Here is a 14,762-nt window from a genome sequence, read left to right as displayed (position 1 = left end):
TATATACCCTTTAATCTTGTAATCTTACATAATCTGTAACATTTCACAAGAACATGCATACGAATTATTTGTTCTAGTTTCAGTATATTGATTCACTGGTTATTATATCGCCAAATACTGTGATTTCCTATTTTTTTGGTGGAACGGATGGTGATTGTTTAACAATAATTTTAGCCTTATTATTATCAATGTACTTCAGTCTTATGAAATTTCCATCAATATTATATATTATCAACCACAGCTGGTTGAATGTTGACTGTTAAGTAAAAGTTCACAAAAATTGATGTTTTGTTCATTCATTTAAAGTGCAGTTCTACGTGGCTTGTGACAGGTATAGGTAATGAAGTTTGATCAAATATAATAGTGCTAATAATAGCGTTCATTCAGTTTTGATGAAACGTTTCATTGTGTTCTTGATCTTGAGGCTTTTAATCTATTCATATCACTTATTCATAAATGTTTAAGAATATCGCGAAAGAAATGTTTATGTTCAACGGAAATTAGTCCTTTTTTTCCAGAAAGAGTTTTATGTTTATTCAAGTTTAAATATGAAATTACTAAGTTATCAATTTACAAAGTTTGACCGAATCACGAGCGAAATACATGCATTTTGGAAGCTCTTCATCTTTCAGTAATTCCTGTATGTACTTTAACGATCATTTGTTACTTTTCAATACAAATTAGTTTCTATTTGTTTGATTAAGTGCTATCGTCTCTCATTTTAAACTTTTGCAACTCGTGATATTTTATATACGAGCTGAAGTATATACTAAATTAAAGTACAACATATTTCGAAATAATTTCACTATGGTGTAATCAGAAACGAAGTTATATTGCTAACAGTTGATACCAGTGTTATACATCAGCCTTCGTTGTTCAACTAGTAGTCGTTATGAAACACAGCTTTACAGTTTATGCTACAAATCGATGCGAATTGATGCACTGTTGCAGTTTCAGAAAAAAGAATTATTATTAGCTGGTACGGCTGAGAGTGTGGTTAGTCCACTCTTCCTCTGTAAATGCTCTCAAACGGACACATATACAAAGTCACGGCCAGAAAAGTCCCACTCCCGTATCACGGCATCAGTGTTTATAAAATTGGAAGGATGAAAAGCGATCATCTGGAGCTTAACCTCGGTTAGTACGGTGCATTCGCCTAGAGGAACCGGAAAAACCAGGTTCCAAACCAATGGTGTACATTGGCTCCAGGATTCCGAGGAAACAAATGGCGTATGAATCTATTGTTGGTCATCGGCTACCGTGGGACTGCATTTCCTAACGTTGCTCCACCGCCTTGTGGATTATACCTTTAGGTCAAAGGCTCGGGTAGTGTCCTAATAAGATCACTTGTTTCGGTTTGAGCACCCCGGACGGTATCAGCTCACACAAATTCAATTGTTTGTATGGCGCATGTTCATTTTGGTGCCCCTTAGTACTAATGATCAAATAAATAATGGTAGACGTGTTGTTTTAGTCAGTTCTCATGTTTTTTTTATCAGAACACAGTGGGATGAAAAAATGCTATCCGAGAAGTGGCCTGATTGTTTGACATGCGATCGTAATCTGCTTATCTGGGACTATATTTTGTCAAATCTGCATAAACCGTTTTATTTCATTGGTGTTAATTTTCTAAAATTGGATACCCATTATAATAAGGCTTACGCAATTAGCCGATTATTATGAAGTATAATCGTGAATAAATGACATTTAATTCCCAGTACCGATTATCTCAGCTTTGGAGATTTATATATTGATTAAAAAATTTATCAGGTCCAACCCGAAATGTTAGTAAGCACTTGATCTTTATACTAATATTCACAATCGGTCTAAGCAGCGAAATACGTAAAATTTCGGAAAACTGTACAAAATAGCTGTAGAAACAGGAAATATATTATTTGAAGATTTGCTACCCAAAGTAAAATTTGGATTCTTACAAAAAGTCTAGTTTATTTATATAATCAATCTTTTAACCGAAGTCGAGCATGCAAACATAATGAAGGGCTCGTCTTCAATATCTTGATTGTTCATTCAATTCGTTGAATAGTTTGTATTGTTACTAATGTTGAGTTGGTCTTCGAATTTTATAAACTGGTCTATATGTAGAAATACATTAATTAAATAATTATTATTGTACTTCATAATTTTATGTGTTTAAATTCACATAGCATAGTTCTTGTAGTTAGCATCATAAATGGATACGTTGCCATTTTTAAGGTGAACTGAAAGATTTTGTTTTAGAATTTGTTATTGTATTAAATAGGTCAGCTGGCTTGTAAATTATTTCGGTTTTTCTCTTCTGAACATACTAGTCTATTCATTAAAGGATTGTGATATGAAAAGTTTATCACAACATAGATCTGTTCGGACATACTGTTGATTTGTACGGTTCTAAGTAAATCAGAAAATGACCACTAAGACTTTGAACGTTATATACGGAGTATGGTTTTATCTCTTCTGATTTCAAGATATAATAGAAAGAATACTAATATTAGTAAGAATTTATGTAGTAGAATCGAAGCTTCGATGTAGATGGGTTTACACATATTTCCATTCAGTAATTAACATAATCATCTTATTTACTGAGAGCTGTAGATGTAAAGAGGGTTATGTTGTATTAACCCACAGCAATGTTTAGTTATAGAATGATTGGTAGTGATCTTGGGACACGTAAAATGAAGATGTCCATTGAGTGTTGCATTGACAAACATGGCATTAAAGATTTTGCTGAGTACAGAAAAAGCAAAATTCATTTGCAATTTATTTGTTAGTAGTTTGATTGCAAAATTGCCGTTATCATTCTGGACAACACTATAGGATACGGTTACATTAACGATAGGAAATTCTGAGCTATATGGTGCTGTTGTGTACACTGATCTCACATATTATTTATTGCCTACAATACATAACTCAGCTGTAATCATTAAGTTTGTTATGCTGTATCTCAGTAATCTTCCTAATGAATAATAATGTATTTTAACATTATTTAACCTAAAAATTTTGTCTACATGCCTTTGTACACATATAATAGTTCTATCCATACAACTCATCGACTGACTAAATGAGATTTCATATCTAATCTTTAAAATAGTTTGTATAAAGTTGGAAAGAAAGAAAATATATTAAAGTGGATCAAATAGACTGATTTAGATAAGAGGTAAAATAAATTCTAATTTTTGCAAACTGCTTGTTTTTTTTAAATTTATCTACAAAAATTCTGTACATATAAATCCTTGTTCTTACTGGTTTTACTGTAGATGTCATATAAGTAGTACAATTTAATTAAGAAAAATCCAAGTAAGAAACTTCAGATCAGTAAATCATGAATTTTACTCAACTTATGCAAAAATTGCTTGTAAATATAAATAAATGTCTGTCATAAAATGTTTTTAAAATCTTTGATTTCTCTCTACAACTTTTAAACGTCTAATGGCGCTAGGCACTATTTTCTGTTATTGCTTTACATCTGCGCTAACAGTTTTTCTAAAGTTGCCTTAATCTGTAAATAGTTTGTAGTCATTAATAACTAACACTAACTGGTAAACTCCTTAAAATATGTGACAACAGACATCTACTTATTAATCTGAGGCTCCTTGATAAACTGGAAACTTTAGCTTGTATAGTCCTTTCAGCGAGTCCCATGGATGTTGTAGACAGGCCAGTAGAAATCAAATGGTCTGTTTCCAACTCCAATAAATTCATACTGTCCCGTATATAGATTTTTGTGAAGTCCAGCGGCTAAGACCAAGCAGTTGTTTAGTCCTCTTTGTTTCATAAGTTATGGTAATCTCTAATACCTTGAGAGAATATTTATTTGGAAAAAAATGTTTCTTCAATACACACTAAATTCTTGTTGTAAATGTCTAACTTATGTTATTCAACTAGATTGATTTTGTAATACTGAAGTAAACTACTGGAGATAAATAGAAACTTGTCAATATGTCATCTGTTGTCAATTGCAAACAGTTTTCTTCGCTTAGCTATGCCGCAAATATTCGTACTAGGGGTTTAATAGTCAAATTGTTGCAGGAATAATTCTGGGTAATCACTTGACAAAGGCGAAGAAACTTTAATGGATTAGAACGACCTGTTTACCGGCAACAGTATAGCTTCTCGCTGATGGAAAGAATTGTTCGAAGTAGCCACACAACACTAAGAATAACATAATCCAACTACAATGCCAAGGATGTTCTCCCCTAAATTGAGGATAAAGTTATACACCTCTTATTTTTTGGTATTATTCTAGGCTTAACTTATGGTTATATGGAGATCTTGAAGGCCGTGATGAATTGTTTGTTTGTGATAATAACCTTTAGAAGTCTTTGTGGGAGTAAGATTCACTAGTCAACCCTACTTAGAAGAAGACTTAGATATGGTTGACTGATAATTGTTAGGATTTTTTCAGCTTCGACCTTTGGTCCCCTAACTTCTCATTACAATCTGATGGACTGTTGAGAAAAATACTGACCATATTAAGTACACTGTAAGGGGTTATCTAATTGATCAGATTTATGAGGTATTTGAAGTTATTTCTTGGAGTAATTGAAAGCAGCATTTCACAGATCTTAGAAGCTGATCAAGGCCGTGGTGGATACTGAATGCATCATCTTTAAGTGGCTTATTTCCCAGTAAATTTCACTGAATTATTGTTTAGTTCTTACTATAAATACTATGTATATATGTCTAAAGAATATTAAAAACAGCAGTTTTCATCACTTTCAAATGGCCGTGAACGGAATAGAAGAAGCTTTCCTTTAACGAGCTTCCGTGCCAAGTGATAGTATATTGCCGATTACGTAAGGTAGGGACTGAGGTAATATGAAATAACTGGAAGAGAAGTTCTAGTAAATTAGTACGAAGTGCTGTCTTGAGTCCTGAAGCATATATCAGGTTTCCGCTTGAAGAACTAGGAAGTTGATTGGAACACAGCCCTTAGTGAGTTCCAAGATTAGTCTTCTTGTTAGTAGAGGAAGGTATGACTGCAGACCAGTTTACTATGCTTTATCACTATTTTCTGGGTGTCGCCCGTAAGGTTTACAACTGAGCCTTAGTGTAATATAATATAGTTTTTTCAATAAGAAACATACCCAGAACATAAATTAAGCACCTATTTTAATTCAGAAGAGACTTTCCTATTGGACATTCTGTTTAGGTGAAGTTGAACCCGGGGTTGTGATATTCTAATTGTTACTTTCTAAGAATGGATGAATCAGTACGAGATTTTAGGTATCCTCTGGAAGTAAGCAAGGGGCTCCAAACGTCAGTCACTTTTCTGTAATGAAATAAAAACTAAAGTTGTAATTTACACTTGTAGACGTATCTTCCCTGTAACACAATGTTTAAACGCGGTAAGTTGAGTTCCAAAACGATTCATTCACAACTGTATGGCTCTTGGTTTTGAGTGAATTTAACACTAAAGAAGTTTTATCTAAATACTAGTATGTGAACTGTCTAGTATATTTCACATTTCAGAAAGATATTTTTAAAATTTCAATCAACTAATTTTTATATTTAAAATAGTCAGCTCTATTGACCTCGATAATTTCGATTGAATAAAACAAGTTTTGTATTAAACAAAACATTGAATTCTCTTGAAATGAAAAAGGTTGAACAGAAGCACAGCATGTAATTGGATGTATTACGAGTTTTATTCACCAATTGATGTTTTTATAAATCGATAATATACACTCCTGTAGATGAAAAGCTTGATTACATTTAGACAAACTAATTAGCAGCAAATGAGATGAATTAGGCCACAATTAATTGATTATATTGAAACTATAAAAAGGAATACGACGGAATTCTCGTTCATTTTAACTCAGACTAATATATTATATCTCATCCAAACTCATGACATGATAACAGTTTGTTATGGCCCAAAGCCGCCAATCACAAGCACCAAATTACCGATCGGACCAACGACGCGTAAAACACGTGCGAGCAGCCTAGAGTTCTGATTGGTCCTGCTTTCCGCCTAGCCCCGCCAGTCAAGTCCAGAACGCCAATCTCAGTCTCTGCGTATAAATCATTATATTTCAAACATACTGAGTTTATATACCAATCAAACAGACCACAACGTACAAATAAAATATGAAATAACATTTGTACAAGAATTAGCCAGATGGTGTCTGTGAATGAGGGAGGTAGTAATTAATATACTTGGTATAACTCAAGAATGGTAAAACGTATATTAATAGTTTATGGATAAAAATAAAGCTTATAATAAGAGAGACATGAATATGAATAGTTTAGTTAATTAACAATTATACTATACTATAGTATTGGTCCACAAATGGATCCCACTCATTATTCTTATCGGGGCATAACACAGTTTAATACACATAAAATCATATGAATAAGTAACTGTTGGAATGTTATTAGTTCAAAAATTGATCGGATTAACAACAGTATGTATATACTTATTCATTGGTATTTATCTTCTCACTATTTATCGGTATTAATGAATAGTACTAATTTATTTGTTGTTTTTGGTTTATGGAAATTTGATTTGTTGAAAGATAATCTTCACTACTTACTATAACTAGTATCAACTGAAGAATCATTCTAAACTTGAGAGAGAGAGAGAGAGAGGACTATACAGTTATTCTGTTCTAATTTGTATGTACACTATTAAATTAGTTTCTAAATTAGTGATTAATTTGTGTTTGCTATGTGTACTCAAGTTAACTGTTCCATTTGTACTTTTGTTCATCTAGCTTAAATTATCATATCGTACCGGCAAAATGAAATGAAATTAACTTGATGAGTAACGGCAAGGAGTTGAAATGATGATAATAATCGTGTCATGTTAGTAAAGAAAACTAAACTGATTTAATATGATTAACCGTTGAAATAAAATTCTTAAAATTATTGGGTTTCAAGGTTCAGAGGACGATAAAAATGAATACGCTTTTATTTCTGTCACTGATTTTGAGCCATTTCGCTGAGGGACTCTAATTATTCATCGCATTTATTGTGCGGACACTCACAAAGTAATCTACGCTTATCGACATGCTTATGGGCTGGTGTCACATCTTGGTTTGGGCACACTTAATTTCTTGTCATCCCATTCAGGTTAAAATTGTGTATTGAGGTTGTCAGTAGCTAGTCATTGGTAATGCATATCCCATAATGTTCACAACTCTGTCAACTGATTTATGCTTAGTAGTCTACACTCAACGTTACCACCGTTCACTTAGCTGTTACAGAGTGTGGGAATAATATTTGTGATAAGTCTTGCTAATTGAACGCTATATTCGGTTCCTAAGCTATTCTCGTAATCCCCAAGCTAGCACTACACAGCGACCTGAACACGAGAAAAGGCGCAAAATATGCGAGAAGCACTTTACTCCAAAGGTTCATTTTAGTACAGAAAATATAGGGTTTTTATAGTATTTTAGATGTACTTGGGTTTCCCGAAAATTCTAGAGTGCTACTAAACATAGTAGCAGTATGGTAATCAGCCAATCAGAATCTCTACATGTGACTTTTCACTTTCTTGATGTTTCTGGTTAAACTTCATGTGAACGCTGATTGAATAAAATGCTTCTTAGTGTTTCCTAAACCTTTCTTGTCTTTTGCGAGGAGTTTTCTGGATCACCCCAACAATTTGGAAGTGACCCGTAATCGAATTCCTATGCATTGCACATATCGTGCAATGTCAAAGATTATGTTTCATAGCCTTAGAGTGAAACACATTATCTGGCTGCGTAATATGCTTAATATTTGATAGGGCTATCATGTGCTTCACCTTTTATATCCTCCAGAGGTCTGAATTCACATTGCGGTTGAAATTCACTCAAATAACATTCAGATGTCAAGGATCCAGGATATTTTTATTTAATTTAGTGGGGTTTTTAAGGGGAAAATTTATTTATTTCATGTACTTTCAAAGCGTTCTTAATATTTACTAATCAGCCATGTAGCTAAAGACATATGCTTCAGATATGCATGGAGGAATGGAACATTCAGTGTTTTGAATTTATCAGTTATTTTTCTAAAAAGTTAAACATCTATACTCATTTCAGTTATGTACGAGGTTTCTATGAATTCCAACATTCCTGTGATAATCCATAGGTAATAATTGGAGAATATTCACTTATTAACGTATGTATATGCATAACTTATCTTTTCAAGAATAGCTGTAAAGTACTAATTCTGGTGAAAATAAAAGCAGTAATTTATGTTGTCTGTAATCATGGGACTCAGATTTTAAAAAATTCATTAATAAGTTAAATTCTGATCTAAAAGAGATAAGTTCTAAGCAATATGGAATAATAAGTTAATAATCAAAGAGGGGTTTTGTTGAGATTATAGTAATTTGATAATTGAATTCCTGAGTCAATTGAAGCTAGACCTCCATGGAAAACCTGGAAGTACTGGGTTTGAATCTCGCTGGGAGGGGTCGTGGTTGCGCATTGCTGAGGAGTCCTATACTAGGATGAAACGGTTGTTCAGTGCATCCAGCTTGTCAATCATGGTCTAGCTTCAATTGACTCATGAATTCAATTACTAAATAAGTTAATAATTAAATAGAATTAATAACCTTTGTATTCGGTAGATATGTGTAATGATACGTTAATATTGACTCGGAATTAACGGCGAGGAACACATAATCAATTACTAATTTAACTGACGTGACTTATACTTTGATCTTTAAATACAAACATTTTTTATAATTATAAGCAAAGATGGATAGTGGCTAGCAGTGGGATCCAGGATGCGCGTTTCGTCCTATTTGGGACTTGTCAGCTGGATGTACCTGCATCTGAGTTAATGTTCACTCTGGGACTCGAACCCAGTACCGTTCTCTTCAAACACCATCGTGTTATCCACTGAGCTACTGAGTCCTGACAGCCACTTGCTTGTGCAATGAGGTGAAGTTTAATTCACTTGGTATTGTTTTACTTGAATCTACCTATTGATGTTTAATACTGTAATTGATCAGTGGCTATCAGGACTCAGTAGCTAAGTGGATAACGCAGTGGCGTTTGGAGCTGAACGGTACTGGGTTCGAGTCCCGGTGTGAACATCAACCCAGATGCAGGTACATCCAGCTGAAGAGTCCCAAATGGGACGAAACGCGCATCCTTGATTCCATTGCTAGCCACTATCCATCTTTGCTTATAATACTTGTAGATTAAGGCAATATCGAGGCAATACACACAGGATGCACATATGCCAATAAGGGAATGATCAACTGCAGTCCTAAACATCAATGAGAAGATTCAAACAAAACAATACCAAGTGAATTTTGTATAATTATTCTTAGTTATACTCTTTATATGTTATATTGTAAAAATGCCTTGGGTCATAGTTCTGTACCATATAAATTTTGAGAATCTTTTTATTAATCGTTCTAACTAGCAATACATTGTAACTAACACTGAATTGTAATAAGTGGATATCACCATTTTTCTTTTAAACATAACTTCAATTTGTAATGGTTATTCGCACTATTTAATCACTTAATGAGTTTGATAATATCATCTCAACTAATATCTTAATAGTCAGATTACAGCTTGACCGATAAAAATTAATCCTGCAGAATGTTGGTCAATTCGTCAACAGTCTAGTTATATTAACTTAGACTTTGAAATTTGGTTATTCACCTTCAATTTCGATTCGATCACAAATAGTTTAAGTTGACAATATCTCGGTAATTATTTAAAATTACTAAACACTAAAAATATAGTCATTTATAAAAGATTCAATCTATATATATTCCAACGTTCTGCTTACTAACTTTTATTTGAATGGAATCTGGAAGAAAAGTACTAATTGGAAATTAGAAAATAGATCTTTGGAATTTGGAAAAATACCGAACACAGTATCACTATATATATATATATATATATATATATATATATATATATATATATATATATATATATATATAGTTTCTCGAGATCAATAGTCGTGAACAAATCATTCCGATGCAGATCATAGTATAGTGAATAACCAGTATTTTTAGTCATTTGATGATGAGACTCCAATTTATGGACGACCTTTGAAAGAATCTTAAGCGACCTTGAGAAATCTTAGCCAATCGGCAAACAATCAGTATAGAGTAAAAATATGTTATACAAAACCAAGGAAATAAAGTGGATACACTTCTTATACGTGGTTCAAAAACTTGTCAAGGCTAGAAAGAGGTTCCGAGGTTCTAAAATCGTAATGCATGCAGTAGAGGAAATCATCCATACGGCTACAGAATGGTCGGCCTCTGGAGCCATGATAAGGTCTCAAAAACTCTTTCAGCTTCGACCACATAGTTTCAATATTGTTTATGTGCACTCCGGTTGTTGAGTGCACAAAACGCTACTTGTGGATAACAATACAATGTACATAACCAACCCTATGTAGAAGTCTGTACACTCTCCAATCATCCGTATATTTTGTAGTACCTGGTTGCAACCAGTGTTACTGGTGTTTTTATTATCCAGTTCGCATTAATTGTCGTAATTTGCCTTAGTTAGGAATTATATATGGGGTTTTCATCACGAACTGACATCAGCTATAACGCCAGAAATCTATTTAGCCAAATGGATGAAAGGCTTTCGCGTTAAAATCCAAGATCTATTATCTTATACCTCATTGATTCGTCCACAAATTATGGTCTCACCATTCTATTTGTTATAGCCGCTCAATTATCACGTTTTGTACAACATTCCCTGTGAACCGATCGTACGTTAGCATTAAGCACTGAAGTTGGCGCCGTAACCTTGAAATCTCTAAAAGGCCTCTGATTGGCTCGTCCATAAATTAGAGTCTCGCCCATTTGATTATTGAAATAATTCACAACTTCATATAATAAAGATGATTAATGTGTTTTCAAATGTAAGAACTGATGATTTCTGAAGTATATTATCGATGTTATTAATTTGGTTAATGCAAATACTATCACTTAATCTATATTATCAGGTAAAGAAAAGAGGAATAGTTTAGTAGATAAACAATTATTGTATTGTTTTATTCTTAGAATTTTCATTTTATTGATCTGGGTGTCAGTATATATCTACTTTTTAAGTGATAAGTAATTCAAAAAGTTTAGTTTTCCTTTATCACGAAAAGATTTCCAGATTTTTTAATAAGAATCATTGATCTGTGGAGTTTAATCATGTCGATATTGGGACAGCTTAATGCCAAATGGATTGAGGTTGAAAATATGAATTTCAACTCAGTAGTCCATAAATAGTAATGTTAGTTTGGAGAATCGAATTGTTTAAGTTCATGAGTTGATGAATTTATGAATGGAAATTTGTTAAGAGTCTCAAACTAGAATGAAATGACGGTGTTAGCGTTTCCTGGCTTTTGAAGGTTATCAATATGACGTCATCTTATGATAAAAGCTGGATTCCAAAACATGAGAAATTTCTTATTTAAATATTAATTCATATCAGAGGATATTATTGTCTTCAGCAGGATCTTTAGCAGTCATTACTTTGAGATGGTCATGTATATGTTTGTGAAGAATATTAAAAGGCAGTCAGTGAGTCAATGATAACAATACATAATTAATCATAATATGTAGTGTAGGGTCTGATACTATGTTTAACCCACATAGGTTATTCTAGCCTCTCGACAGATAAATATATTCATTCTTCTCAAGCCACGTTTATACTCTGTCATTTATTCGCTTATTAATCCTGACTATTTTTTTATGCAAGCCTATGTGTTTGCATTTCTTATCTTACTCATTACATATCTGTAACTTATTTTTGTTCGACTATAAATATCAATTCACGCTTGGTTAAATAGAGTTAGCTCACTTGCCTTCTCCATTGCCAGTCATTTTGTTTTGCTTCGCTTTCCGATCAAAGGGTTGTACGAAATATACATATTCGGAATTTATTCTCTTATTTGACTTATTTAATTCCGTTATTCACCAATGCGATTTAAGTCGATGATTATGTACGAGGGTAGCAGTGATGCATATTTGTCATTATTCAATAACAATCATTCATATGACCATCACATAATCAAATTGGAGTCAGGTTCCAGAGGGCCACAAAAGTAATAGGTAAAAGTGGATAGTGAGAGGGTAGGTCTGGTTGCAAATGCAAAAAACCCCAGGATATTAAAACAGATAATATAAACGAAGAATGTTCTCCTAGTAAATCCTCATTTCAACTCTGATAATGTTAGTTTACAGACAGTGGTGAATTCATATGCTATAATTGGGAAAGCTGTATTTATTTAAATCTTAGTCATACATTTTAATCATTAAATTGGATTTATAACAGCAAAATCTGGTGAAAATTCATTAAAAAGAACATTCTTTGTTCATTAATGTATTTTTAGTACAAGTACAATAAACTGCTACGGAACAAGAAAAAATACGATATCAGAAGTAGGTCAAAACTTGAAGAAGTAAGTTTATAAAAATAGTAATGAATAAAAATGACCTAATATGAAGTGTGTGAACAATTAGTTTGTATATGTAAGTGGTAAAAAAGACAGATTGAATAGGTCAAGAGTAACGAGCAAAAGGTAGAAAATCTGTATGACTTATTTTAAGGTTTCAGCAAACTAGTGAAGGGACAGATGTACTTCAGACTTTTTTTAGACACAGACTCGGATTGATGACTTGAATTCCCAAAGCTTCTGCTGAATATAATAGATAAAACCAAGTTACATCAGGATAACTTGAATGTATTTGAAAAAATAACTATGCGTTCTTAGCCCACTCTACTAAATTGTAATCGCTGACAAATTGTGATAGAAGGCAGATGGACATTGATATTGTCTAGCCCTTTTCAAAATCCTCAAGAAGACGCTTGATAACTCGTCGTTTTTGCTCTCTAGATATTTCAACAAATCATCTGTCTTTTGTTTGTTTCAACAGATCATTATGTCAATTAATTGCACAACTTATTCAGGTGCGCTTGTGAAAAGTTCACGACCTTTCGCTGTACAAGTTAGGAAACAGCACAATCAGAGACATTTTGGTTGCTGGTAATATACATCGAAAAGAAGGTACATTATTCAGACATCGATTCCTGAACTACTAACATCTAATTGGTGATCACTCAATATTTATCGTCAAGATCGATCAAGAAATAAGAAAACGAAACTCGTCGAAGTAATTTGCACTGAGAATTCTATATTGTACCAAAAATATAATATTGATTAAAGCTAATAATTCAGGGTCCTTCGAAATAGGAAATACAATCTGAAGGTAAAACTGGGCGCTTTTGGCCTGAAAACGAGAAATTCGAACTTCTAAAATAAAATTATGAAAATAAGATGTTTAACCAAGTGATTTCTGGGGATCTAGAATCTCCAACACTTTACTAGTGGTCAGCACATTTCTTCGATATCAGGTTTCGGCTTCTAGTTACTTTCTTTTATAACGGCACTGCGTTTGAATGGTTGTCTACTGTACTACACGAGCGTGAACAAAAGGTATTTCCTAGTAACTCTGAGGATGTATCCACTATTTTTAGACCCTAAATTTCTTTAATGTTTGCCTTTCCTGTAGTTTTTACTCGCATCTTACAGACACTCAATGTGTAAATTTCTTTGTTCGGTTGACGAATCTCTCATCGTGGATGTTGTTTCATCTCACAAGTAAGTATTTTTATTGAAATCATAACACCTACACACGTATTTGTGGGCAACTATCAATATTTATTGTTGCTATTTTCTTCCCAATGAAAGCTTCTGATGATAAAGCGTATTTGAGATAGTTGTTACTTGGTGTATATTAATATGAATGGTTGCGTGATGATGATTATTACGTTAACACTTAATCTAAATAAATCTGCTATAGAAAAACGATAGGGTCTGCCCGGACCGATAAATAAACAAATTTTATTGAAATCATGCACTGATCTACGTAAGACCACGATTGGGCACTGGAATGATGTTTGTCTTAGTACGGGACCCCTCAGTAGTGTGCGTCCACGATCCAACACGCGGAACACTAAGGCAGAACCTACGGGATCTACTTTTCGTTAATATTGACAATTATAAACACATCATATTCACAAACAACCAAGAATTTATAATTTCAATTCGTTTCTTGACCAGGTGTTTACAATAACACAGTTAAGTATAGGTTTATGAAAATTCTTGAAATTCATTGAAGTCCTGAACCGATCTAAGTTAGATCATCATTGAAATCCTGGTGGTCTATTTTAGATCAGTTCATAATTTCAATGAAACTTAATAATTTCCACCACTGAAAGTTACCATGTACTCACTAGTGACTATTTTCGAGAGGAAATTTCCGGAGTCTTGTTGATAAGCTGTGACCAGTGGAGCTAATCCGTGTCATGTGTGAGACAGTTACCCACAGAATACAATGGGAAATGGTCGTGCAATATCGTGGGTTGATTTAAATTAGACATAAACACCGTTGGATTTCAGCTTAATGCTTTAGAGATTAAGCGCTCTGACACGAAACTGAAAGTTCTTGGTTGGATCTCCGTGTGCGGGATCGTGGATGTGCTCTGGTGAGTCGTCTCATACTAGAACGGAACGGCCGTCCAGTACTTCCAGATTTTCAATGATGATATAACTTAGATCGGCTCATTGTTTCAATGAAGTTCAATAATGTCCACAACCCTATACTGAAAATGACTAAATTGTTTGAATAAATTAAATTAAAAAAGATGACATTTTATTTATTGAATTACAATTGTAAATGCTGACTTTTGTTTCGTTTCACTAGAATATTGTACGATATTTTTGGACTGAACTTTCCAAATTGAATCTCTAGTTTTCAACCTTATCTATACTAAAAGTAGGTACTGATAGCG

At 33.3% G+C, this 14,762-nt stretch overlaps 1 protein-coding gene across 1 annotated transcript in view; it reads left to right on the top strand.

The window, feature by feature from the left end:
- Positions 1-14,106, top strand: part of HIPK3 (Homeodomain-interacting protein kinase 3) — a 35,452-nt gene extending 21,346 nt beyond the window's left edge. Inside the window, exon 8 of the mRNA XM_051213825.1 lies at positions 12,845-14,106. The gene's annotated coding sequence lies outside the window, so the exon portion shown is untranslated. The remainder of the gene's footprint in view (positions 1-12,844) is intronic.
- The last annotated feature ends 656 nt before the right edge of the window (positions 14,107-14,762 follow it).

Source organism: Schistosoma haematobium, chromosome 3, assembly GCF_000699445.3.
Source record: "Schistosoma haematobium chromosome 3, whole genome shotgun sequence".
NCBI classification, from domain to species: domain Eukaryota; kingdom Metazoa; phylum Platyhelminthes; class Trematoda; order Strigeidida; family Schistosomatidae; genus Schistosoma; species Schistosoma haematobium.
The sequence above is the reverse complement of the archived record's forward strand: the minus strand, read 5'-3'. Positions and strand labels throughout refer to the sequence as shown.